Genomic DNA, 10,734 nt, shown 5'->3' on the forward strand with positions numbered 1-10,734 from the left:
GAAGGAACTTCTGGTGGTCGGGGCGAATCGGGATGTGTAAGTACACCTCAGTCAGGTCGAGAGGCTAAGTATTAGCCAGGATGCACCACCGCTATGACCGCCCTCAGGATCTCCATCCGGAAATGAGGCACCTTGAGGGCCCGGTTGACCCTCTTGAGATCCAAGATTGGGCGAAAGGAATCCTCCTTTTTGGGCACTATGACGTAGATGGAATACTGGCTGCCGCCGAACTCCTCCTCTGGGACCGGCACAATGGTTCCCAGCAGCTGGAGCCTGGTAAGGGTTTGGGCTACCGCATCCCGCTTGAGATGTTTGCAAGGAGAGACTACATAAAGGTCCGGCAGATCTCAAGAAAACTCTAAAGCGTAACCATCTCAGATAATCTTGAGAACCCACTAGTCTGATGTGATCTTGACCCAGACCCATTCCTCTTAGAATTGGGAGAGGCGACACCCCCCCCCCCCCCCCCCTAGATTGGGAATGGAGGAATGGGTCGACTGAATCTCATTGGGAAGTGGACTTTGGGGTGGAACGCTAGGAGGCCCCCTCGCGGAAGGGGCGGCGACCTCAAAAAGGCTGAGACCAAGACTGAGACCTGGAAGGATAAGCCCGAGAAGTAGCACCATGTCCTCTAGCCATATACCGACATTGGCCCCGGGAACGGGAAGGCGCAAAGGCTCGAGATTATTTTGGTCGGTCCTCCGGCAGCTTATGCACCTTGTTCTCACCCAAGGAATCAATGAGCTGCTCAAGGTCCTTGCCAAAAAGCAACTTACCTTTAAAAGGCAGAGTGCCTAAACACATCTTGGATGCCGGTTCCGCCGACCAATTGCGTAACCAGAGGAGCCATCTGGCAGAGACTGCCGAGGCCATCGCTTTTGCCTGGATGCGGAGAAGATCGTATAGAGCTCCACTCTGTAGGCAATAACTCCTTCCAACCTTTCAGCCTGCTCCAACTCAGCAGCCAGGAGGTCTTGAGTGCTGAGTAACTGTTGGACCCACCTAAGGCCTGCCCGCTGCAAGAGACTGCTGCCAGTAGTCGCCCGAACTCCCAAGGCCAGCACCTGGAAGATACGCTTGAGGTGGAATTCGAGTTTGCGATCCTGTACATCCTTTAAAGCGGGTAGCACCCACTACCGGAATAGTGGTGTGCTTGGTCACGCAGAAACTGACGAATCCACTGTGGGAATTTTCAGCATTTCCAGACAGTCCTCCGGGAGAGGGTAAAGTTTTGTCCATGGCCCTCCTGATGCGAAGCCCCGCTTCGGGAGCTTCCCATTCTCTGAGTAGCAGCAATTTGTGCAAAGGATGAAAAGGAAAAGCAGCCGCCGGAGCCCTGAGTCCCACCAGGACCGGGTCCATGTGCATGGGTAGCACAGCGGTAAGAGTATCAGCTGGGGGATCCTCAATCCCTAACTCCATAAGGACAAAAGGGATGATGGGATCCAACTCCTCTTTCTGAAACGGGCAGAGAACTCTGGGATCATCCCCTTCCAGAGGAGGAAGCATCTCTGCCAAATTTGGATCCGGATCAGGGATCTGGGAAGGGACCACCCGCACCCAGACAGACCCTTGCGCATCAGGAGCCGCAGGAGCGAGCGGAGGGTCCAACCACAGGAGTTTAGCTGGCACGGGTCCGGGTGAGGGGTCCTCCTCCTGCAAGCTGGCCAGATAGGATTTGTGCATGAGGAGCACAAATTCTGACAAAAAACTAGGCCTAGGCTTGGGGGGGGAGGTGGGGTCAGGGACCACGCACGGGGCTCAAATAGGAGGGAGACCCCAAAAAAGACTTCTGCACCCAGCAGCTCTGAAAAGGGAGCTGCTGAAATCCCCAAGATGGCCACGGTTTGCCGACCCGGGAACATCCTTGGCCATGCGTTGAGCAGAGCGACCCCAGGCTTGCTTGCGGGCACTGCCGGGGAGGGACCTTCCCCACCTGGCAAACAGGAGGAGCAGAGTCCCTTGCGCGAAAAACGCATCAAGGGCTCCCCACAAGCGAGACAGCAATTGGATCGCGGCATAGGTGATGCAGAGAAGCCACGATCTGAAGAGAAATCAGCTGAGAAAGGTAAAACTCGCTGTCGGGAGGAGCCTGCACACTCCTCTGTCAATCAGACCGTGGCTGCCGGCTAAGAAATGAAGAAAATGCCCCGAAGTAAAATAGGCCGGCTTGGGGCTTTTCTCCTGTTTTTTTTTTTTTTTTCTCAGCAAGCTAAAGACAGGGGAATGTACATCCCTGAGGGCACTGCCGGGGAAGCAGCATCCCGGTCAAAAGGCAGCCAGGCAAGGGGGGGGGGGCGACTGGACCATCAGTTTCACCCCACAACAGGACCACCGGGAAAAAGGGGCTTAGGCGATGGAGCACAAGGGGCCACGCTCCCCTAAGCCCCGCAAGAGCAAGGAGACAGAGCTGTCTCCTGAAAGAAAAGAATAATCGAGTCAATACCCCTTAAGTTTTAAATTTATTTATTTATTTATTTTTTTTGTATAAAGAATAGACAATTTTAAAAGTACTTGCTTGATCCTGTCAAGGGGAAGAAACCCAACCGGGAAAAGAAAAAAATGCTAGCTAGCCCAGATCAGGGAACCGCAGGGTGAGCTGTGCACCATCTGCTGGAGACAGACAAATACTGAAGGGCTGCAGGGTAGGCTCTGTCCTGATATAGGATACCCTTTTCAGTTTTCAGTTTTCGTCTGTCTCCAAATATTTGTAATATCAGTAAATATTTCAAACAGCTGAATACATGTAAAATTGTTTGGGTCATCCTCGACGGTACAACTGGGACAGACGCAGAGCAAATTTAAGCATCACCGGCAGACACCTGCCGGGTTAGTCGGAAGATACAATCGAACTGATATATGAGAGAAGCTCTTGAGCCATTTTGAACATTTTTTAATTCATATTACAGCCGTCAAGCCGCAAATGATGTGCAGACCGGACGGTTCAGGTCCTTCACATTGAACACGTCGGCAGGCTTGATGATGCGGTGTTTATACATCAGCTGGGTGTTCTGTTTTATATTACATCCATTAGATATTTTTCTTGAGCTACGACATTAGAAAATACACAAGAGGTGCCTTTTGTTTTTTGGTTACAAGTTAGAGGATGTCAGGCTGAGATGCCCAAATATGACAAGCAGGACAAGAGGGTAAGGCACTTAGGTTTCTTAGCTGTAGACACCATTAGTCCATCAGTACGCTTTAACAGGAGACTGAAAGGCCTGCGACCAGCTATATTTGTGCTGCAAAAAATAGGCGTGTCAAATTTGTGTACAACCCTGTGCCTCGATAAGTACCCAAAAACTGAGCCCTCAATGCCGCTCAGATTGTGAGTATAGGTAAGCGCACGCCTCAAATAGATGCCTCTACCAACTGGACACCCAAGTAAGTGCCCAACTAAGCATCCACAAACTGGATGCACAGCCGGACACACTTGCACGAACCCAACGGTCCTGAAGAGGGCAGCCTACCATGCGGTGCACGGTGATTAGCCTAAGAGAACAGCCTAGCTCAAAAAGGCTATTCAACTCGCCAGGCTTCCCATGTCCCCTAAACTCCTTCGGAGGCGGGAATGAGCGTCAGATCAATGTGCTGAGGAAAGAGGAATCCTTACAAAAGACCTTCCTATGTTCATTTTTTTTTCTTTCTTTACTTGAGCTCAACTTGTCCTGGCTGAGTTCAGAATCTGTCTCTGGCTGGGGGGGGGGAGAGGGGCCTTATACATTCACTGTCACCCTCTGTTTCCTGCACCTGCTTGCCTTTCTGCTGTCTTTTACAGCTAAGTCCAAGCCAACTGAAAACCAGCTACTGGACCAAGGCACACATTTGAGAGACCACAGAAATCACCTCAGGAATTCTCAACTTGGAGCCGGGACCATATGGTATAACCACAGGAGTGCAGTGCGAATTAATTTTCTTTCTTCCTCTGAAAACTCTAAGCACTCCCCAGTAGGGAGATGCACATCCACCGTCTTCTAGAGACGGAGAATAGTGGCAGGGGTATATACCATGATGTCAGCTTTGCTCCATCTGATAGAGGTGCTGGTTTTGGATTTCCTGTCTGTACAGTAGGAAATGTAAGCTTGCTCTGTTTCTTTTGCACAATCACATTTGCAAACTGAACACTGTGCTGACCACTACTGCCTTTTAATGGTCACAGAGAGCACAGCACTCATACTGTGAACTAGCACATGATAATCCTCAGTCAATATCTCCTAGCCTTAGTAAACCATTCCCAATACAAACTTAACAGTATCCTTTTTCTATTTTTTTTATTTTTTTAAATCATAGCTTGTATGACTTTAGCCAGCTGAAAGCTCTGGTTCTTTTTCTGCTTTGAAAAAGGTTAAAGGCAGTTTGAATAATAAGAGAATGTTAACTGTTTTTTGTTTTTTTTATTGCTCAATCTATTACCACATTCAAGGGATGGGAGCTGGAAGGAAGCCCTTGAGTTAGTGGTCTTACTTTGAGTCCTGACAAGAGGTGGAGAGCTTTCAAACTGTCAATGGCACTTTGCTGCAAGGCTTATCAATTGCAGGAGCTTGGCCTGCAGCAGCATTTCAGTTCAGATAGTAAGCAGGCAATCTCTTTTTAGAAGAAGGCCTGCTCATACTACACATGCAGTGCTCTCCCAGAGAAAACAAACCCCATTAGAGGGGTAATGAACTGTGCTTCTGTCCTGGCTCACATCACTGCAGCGAACAAGCCCAGGGAGCTGGGCCCATTACGATAAATTTGACTGACAAATAGTTTAAGGGCTATATCACAACCATGAAATAGTCATAAAAATTATTTTCAATTTAAAAAAAAAAAAAACTGGGTCAAAACTTGACCCAGTCCATTCACAAGAGAACCCTGGCTGTATCTGGTTCCATGCATGACATCATACACACATGATGTCATAAAATAAAAACAGCACTGCTCCCACCTGCTAGATAAAGAGACCAAACCAGCCTATTCTTGACAGGTGACGCAGAAGGATAAGGAAGAGGCACTTGGCATCTTTCCTTAACCCAGAAACACTGAATCAGGCTCATAATTTATTCTTCTGCTGATCCCATATTTTACACAGCTGCATCTGTAATTATATGGTATGGTTTGTTTTTTTTCTCATTCAGCTCATAAATATGTGGAAATGATGACTTTGTTTCCAGTTGTTTCTCGTTTATCTGCTCCCCAGTGATCTGTGCTGTGTCATATTAGTCCCTAATTACCAGAAGCTTGATGGTGGCTATTAAGGCTTCCCCCGGAAAATAAAACTTAATCGCCTAGTGAAAAAAGTCAATTAAAAAAATTATACTGTCTATTGAGTTAGCTTTACATTAACATGTAGGTTAGGTTTAAAAAAAATACTTTCATTTGGTAAAGTTTATTTAAGCCTTCAACAATCATCCTCTGCATCTTGCAGAGTCATATCACAGCATAATTCAAAAGCAATTAAAGATGTCTGATCTTAGCCTAGTGGTGCTTGAAGCAATAAGATGCGATGAGTACGGAATCAATCTGGGCGTTTTACGAGTAATTCAACAGAACAACTTGAGTGCGGTGGCACCCTGCTGTGCCTTATTGCTTTATGTGACTGTTGAATAGAGGGACATGTTTGGGTACAATAGAAAATAGCGAGCGGAAGGCTAAGTGTCTTCAACCTCACAAAAGCTTTGACAGAAACTGGAGCAACACGCTCAAAAATGCAAAGGGGGGAAAAACCAGGATGGGCTCAGCTGGTCCCCATTGACCTCACACTCATCTGTCAGTCCTAGGCTATGGCTAACAATTATTGCAGTAATGACCTTAGTGGTTTACAGGTAACTCTCAACTAACATATAGTAAGAGACTAGATGAGAGAGATTACTGTAATATAAATATCAAATTGAAAAACATCTATTATATCACAAATATAAAAATGCGTTCTATTACAAAACATAATAGTACATATGCATACATCTTAAAATACATTAATAATTGCTATCACACACAACACACATCTTGTTTATGACCTCATACATTTGCCATCTCATGCACTCATCCATTCCAATCAGAACAAAAAAGCACAAAGATTCATAGAATCTTTCTAGACATCTTACAATCTATGTGATGGTATTTAGCTTAATGACGGTATAGAAAATTTTTTTTTTTTTAAATAAATAAATGTATAACTATCCACGTCACTTTTCACTCTTCTTATTGAAGTGACTTCTTCAATCTCTCAAACTTTGTCTTTAATCTTGTTCTTGCTCACAATGACTACCCGTTTTCGTATAAGGATTACTACTTCAATCTTGCTCACTAATCCTACCTTCAGCCTTAATCTCAACACTTGACCTGACAAGGGACCCTTGTTTCACCCTGGCTAGGCTCCTCCAATTTGAGTAGACTTGTTCAAGTTGTGGATGGATTAGATACCCGAGAAGAAGCTCAAGGACAACGCAAATGCAATGGTTTGTTCAGTTTGTGAGCATGTGTTGTGCATTAGGCAGTTCTTCCACAATTATTTCTTACCCTTATGTTACACTGGGATAGTTCACTGTTGTGTTTGATAGTATGCCCCTGCCCCTATATTTATATCGGGCAAACTAAATGAGAAATTAAGCAACAGATCATTGAACTCAAAAGCAGGGTTCTCAGATCAAAAGATAGTGCGCCTTTAGTTTCTCATTGGCTTATCTGCCTCATGTGGTTGCTGGCATTAAATTTTTTGTTATTAAACAATTGGAATCCAAACAAGGGGGTGATGTTTCTCATATGTTATGCCACTGTGAACAGCGCTTTATTTATTCATGGCGTACAATGGCACCTTTTGGACTCAATGATGATAGAGTGGTCTGCATTCATGTAGTTGTTTTTTGGTCCTTATTCAGTCTTTTGAAAAATTAGACATTGTTGTCATAAATCCAATTTTTTATTCGCTAAATGGTGTTTTAAAAACTTGGCAAAGGACACAGTGCACATCGGCGTTTTTTGTATTTTGTTGGAGACTGTGACAATGCTTTTCTTGGTAAGCTTGATCTTATTTCATTATAGTTATGCGTTTAGATTTTTATAGAATCTTAGTTTTGTAACATAATGACTTATTTGTTTTGTTTTCTATGCCGTAGGAGTGAAATTTATAGCCTTTGGACTCCAAGTGATATGTGTGAGAAGAATGATTTAGATTTAATCAAAGTGAAAACACGATTATATGGTAATCATATATCAGAGTATTAAGGTAATAGGGTTTCATGGGGATTTTGGTTTTGTTTTTTTTTGGTAATTTAGTGATCATGAATATTAATGGTTATGCATATGTATTTATAGTTTGATATTCCCTGAAGAAGCCCAGCCAGGGTGAAACAAGGGTCCCTTGTCAGGTCAAGTGTTGAGAGTAAGGCTGAAGGCAGGATTAGTGAGCAAGATTGAAGTAATGAGCCTTATAAGAAAACGGGTAGTCATTGTGAGCAAGAACAAGATTAAGGCAAAGTTTGAGAGCAAGACTGAAGAATTCACTTCACTAAGATTCTATGAATCTTTGTCCTTTTTATTCTGATTGGATTGGATGTGAGTGCATGAGACAGCAAATCTGAGTTTATAAACAAGATGGTGTGTTGTGTGCGATACAATTAGTAATGTATTTTAAGATGTATGCGTATGTATATTAAGTTATACTATAATTTTGTAATAAAATGCTTTTTGTGATTGAAAAATATCTATTTTTGATGTTTATATTACAGTAATCTCTCTCTCTCTCATCTAGTCTAGTAACAATTATTGCAACCAGGAAGACCTTTACAAGATTCAGCCAACAAAACCCATTCTATCACCAAATGAGCTCTGGCAAATTTTATCATCCAACTAGATCCGTTTGAACTATTTGCTTTAAATTATCAGTGGGCCTATTCATGTGCCAGACAGTCTAACTGATAAAATAATACACTAGTTATTAGTACAAAGGTGCAGAGTTATTTAATCTCTTAAGAGCTACAAAGACAAATGCCATATGTAATATAACATTAGTTCAGATCATTGTGAGGCAATAACATCTGCTGCGAAAGGCTGTCACTGTGTACAAATAAGTATATATTGTACCCTATAACTGTGTACTAAAATAGGACCACCTGTCTTTTCTTGAATAAGATTTCCATAGCATCAGGCCAGAGACACTTTTCCAAACTGCTATATGTGTGTGCAGCTATAGAGCAAATATTTACGGCCAAGGAGCCTGGCAGCAGAAACATTAGCCTAGGAGATCTGAAGACTTGACAGCACTATTCTCTTCCAAAAGACTAATGTATTTATGCGTTGCCACTGTGATTATATACCATATAAATAGTGGATAATAGATATATTTTATAATCAACTAGAAGTGGTACAGGTCTGGTCTCCATTAATTGAAGCAGGCATTCAGTTTTCTGTTACTATTATTTTCTTTAAGAACATAGAACATAAGATATGCCATACTGGGTCAGACAGAGGGTCCATCAAACCTAGAATCCTGTTTCCAACAGTGGCCAATCCAATACCTGGCAGGATCCCAGAGTATATAGATTCAATGCTGCTTATCCCAGGGACAAGCAGTGGATTTCCCCAAGTCCACCTTAATAATTTATGGACTTTTCCTCCAAGAATGTGTCCAAACCTTTTTTAAACACAGCTACACTAATAGCTTTCATCATATCCTCTGGCAACACATTCCAGAGCTTGTGTGTTAGGAGAAAAACATTTTCTTTACTCAATAGTTGTACATTTAAAACTTAGTAACTTCATTGGGTGTCCCCTGGTCTTTGCTTACTCTTTCAAAAAGTACAATCAATTCATGTTTACTCGTTCCACGCCACTCATTATTTTATAAACCTCTATCATATCTCCCCTCAGCCATCTCTTCTCCAAGCTGAAGAGTCCTAACCTCTGAAGCCTTTCCTCAAAGGGAACTTTATCATTTTGGTTTCCCTTCTCTGTTCCTCTTTCTAATTTTGCTATATCTTTTTTGAGAGGTGGTGACCAAGAACTGCACAGAATAAACAAGATGAGGTCGCACCATGGAGCGATACACAGGCATTTTATTTATTTAATAACTTTTATATACTGAATTTTCATGCGAGCATATCAAATCTGTTTACAGGAGTTAGCAAATATTCATTTAAAAATAGTTGCATTTCCAAAAGAAAAAGGAAGTAGATACATAGTTTCATAATACACATAATAGTAAATTAAAAATAGTAGGCTAAATCTAAAAATGTAATCAATTAGCGAGACATAGTAGGAGTAGGGTTAATAAAAATAAAAAATATATACATTACCTTGGTATAAAATCAGCAGTTTGAACTCATGTTGTTTATTTATTTAAAACTTTTTCTATACTGTCGTTAAGGTGGGTACAGTCACAACTGTTTACAGTAAGGCACAAAAGTAATGCTATTAACCTCTATCAGTTTACACAGGTGCCATAAAGTTCGGTAACATAGTTTTAATCAATGTTAGTTGTTAAATGAGTGTGAACACTATCATGTCCCGGTCGATTCTATAGCAGTTTTGAGTCAAGGACTCATTCTATAAGTAACTTATCCTTTACTGATGAATTCTATTAAAAACAAAAACATACACCCTTAGTGATTTCTGTTTGCGTGGGTGTTTTGTCCCTTGCACTTACCTGGTTTAAACCTTGCATTTCCCTGGATTCTATTCTCCCTTCTCTTTTTGGAAGGCTTGTTTGAATAGCCAAGTTTTAAGATTTTTTCTGAAAGTTTTGTTTTCTCTTTGTAGCCTTAGTTCCAAGGGCATGGAGTTCCATAATATGGGTCCTGCTAAGGATAATGCCCTTTCTCTTACCTGGGTTAGTCTTGCTGTCTTGACTGATGGAATGGTCAGAAGAGCTTTGTTGGCTGATCTTAGATTTCTGTTGGGGATGTGTACGCAAAGGGCTGTGTTCAGCCAGTCTGCGTTTTCGTTGTGTATTAATTTGTGTATGGTGCATAGTGTCTTGTACTGTATTCTTTGTTCAATGGGAAGCCAGTGCAACTCAGCCAGTGTTTCCGTAATGTGATCTCTCTTCCTTTTTCCAGTTAATACTCTTGCAGCCGTGTTCTGCAATATTTGTAGTGGTCTTATGGAGGTGTATGGTAGGCCTAGTAGAAGGGTATTGCAATAATCAGTGCTTGCAAATATTAGCGCTTGTAGTACTGATCGAAAGTTGGCGGTCGTTAGAAGTGGTTTAAGTTTTCTGAGGACCATGAGTTTGGCGTATCCTTTTTACTTTTATGGATATATGTTGTTTTAAGCTTAGTTCTGTGTCTATTATTACTCCTAGATTCCGGACTTTCTCTGCAAGTATTATTTGTTTGTTATTGAGTGTGATTGGGTTGTGTGAGATCTCCATGTTTTTTTTTTCTTTCTAAATGAAGGAATTCTGTCTTCTCTATATTGATTACTAGCTCCATTTGATTTAATAGTAGTTTGATGATGTCTAGATACATGTTTGCTATGTTTAATGTTTTCTCAATTGTATCGTCAATGGGTAATATAAATTGAATATTGTCTGCGTATATGTAGTGAGTGATTCCCAGGCCAGCTAGCAGGTGGCATAATGGCAGTAGGTATATGTTGAAAAGTGTGGCAGACAGGGCGGATCCCTGTGGTACTCCTGTATGAAGGTCTATTTTTTCTGACGTAGAATCTCTGATTTGAACTTGAAAATATCTGTTGCTTAGATATGATCTGAACCAGCTGATAGGATTAGGCAACAAAACAATTTCTTCTAGGTAT

This window comes from Rhinatrema bivittatum, chromosome 15 (assembly GCF_901001135.1).
Source record: "Rhinatrema bivittatum chromosome 15, aRhiBiv1.1, whole genome shotgun sequence".
NCBI classification, from domain to species: domain Eukaryota; kingdom Metazoa; phylum Chordata; class Amphibia; order Gymnophiona; family Rhinatrematidae; genus Rhinatrema; species Rhinatrema bivittatum.